We start from the raw sequence: 1939 nt of genomic DNA on the forward strand, positions 1-1939 counted from the left end.
ATATGTTGCGGCCATGTGTAGACAAGAGTGCCATTGTTACTCACCTTGTCGGGAGGTTCACTCTAAACAGTCAGGATCGGTTATCCTAAAACTCCCCCCTCAAAAAAACGGGGACGTATGGGACCTAACATGTGGCAGTGTTAAAACACGGAATGCTCCGCAAGAAAAACGTTGTTTGAAGCATTTAGAAACAGTATCCACGATCATAGCAATGGCATTTTAAGAATGTCGGAGGCACAAGTACAGCAAAGCAGTAAAACAATTTAGTCAGCAAGAGGGCCCGTCAACCAATTGATGTGACGGGACAATTTTTTTTAAGTCACTTTTTGACCCAAGTTGTGTGCTTCCAAGCGCCAAATATTTTGCCTTGAGTTGTCTGGAAAACTCTATATAAGAAACCAAGATTAATTTTTACCCTCGCATAGGAGCCATTATATTTGACAGCTCATTTTAGGTTACACAGTTGGAAACATTCATTTCTAAAGAACTGTGCAACTATTTTGACCAAAAGAGGAAGCACTTATTTTTGCATCATCTGTAGAGCAAGAAGTATATTATTTCTTTGGGAGTCGATGCTGGGGGGAAAAACACACCGATTCATCGCTTTGTCTGGTATCAAGAGAAAAAAACACTAATCCCAAAAAGGGGGCGGGCCCAAGAAGCACAACTTTGTTGGAATAATGTCATTGCCATTTGCTTTCACCAGCATTCAAATCGGATGGCCAACATTTTTGAGAGAGTGGAAAAAGGGGGGTTTCTTCAAGGCTGTATCACCCAGCCCGAGACAGCCGGTTAAGAACTTTGAGTCTACAGAGACCCCATAACTACACTTGGCCACACTTTTAACCGGGCACGAAATGGGACCAACGTGACTGGGCTAAAAACATGTTTCTTTTCAAAAACTATGACAAGAGAAAGACTGCTTGGGTAGACTAACAGAGTGCTTAGTATTTAAACAAAGCATAGTGTGTCAACCATATTGAAAAACGTTCTGAAAATACAGTCCTACTGACCGTCTTCATAAGTATTTGAAGCAGACCAAACAATGTCGTCGCCACGCAGAAGCATTCGAAAAAACGCAAACTCATAAGCTGGGATATTAAGTGCATCTATGCTAGGCTAGTTCTCGACTGAGCACAAAATGGAGGGAAATCAGGGCTGAGTGTATCTATGCTAGGCTAGTTCTCGGCTGAGCACAAAATGGAGCGAAATCAGGGCAGCGTTGGAATTAACCACGCAGCCACCCATTTTCCAAAACCGCTTAGCGGTTAGCTTGTCTAGACAACAATGAATGGAGGGGCCACTCAAAAAGGTAGCAAGTGAATGTTAGCAATTAAAAAAGGCTTTAGTCCACACTCACCATCCAGTTAGCTCACGTCTCACAAAAATATGACCATTATTGACCAACTGTATCTTAAAACAAAATAGAGAGTTTCAAAAAAAGGCAAAACTCTATCTTGGAAGGTAAGGAGGAGGAGAGAACGTTGAAGCACAGGTGCGACGCCAGAAGTCCAATCAAAGTCACTCCCGGTGCCAAGAAAAGTGCTTCCAGAAGGGCACCGGTCACTCAAGTGAAAAATCACATGAGCGGTGGCTTGAATTTGTGGGACGTCATCCGCGTGGACTCCTCATTCTAGTAGTAATTCTATTCAAAATCAAATTCATGACTTCTGTTTCTATTTAAAAGAAAGAAAGATGACATTTGAATTTCAAAAATAACGTGAAGTTTAGAGTAATTCCCTGGCCCTGAGTAAAATAATATTATTATGAGATTACATTTAGTATTGCTTCTGCAAATAATTCAATTCCATTCAAAGCGAAATGAAATTCATTTTCAATTTAAAACTTCACTTCATTACATTTTTAAAAATAAATATAAAAAAACGAAATGTTACCCTCTTTTCCTGCACACATACAGAATGATAATTTTAATAGAAAC

This window comes from Hippocampus comes, unplaced genomic scaffold, assembly GCF_001891065.2.
Source record: "Hippocampus comes isolate QL1 unplaced genomic scaffold, H_comes_QL1_v1.1 scaffold60, whole genome shotgun sequence".
NCBI classification, from domain to species: Eukaryota; Metazoa; Chordata; class Actinopteri; order Syngnathiformes; family Syngnathidae; genus Hippocampus; species Hippocampus comes.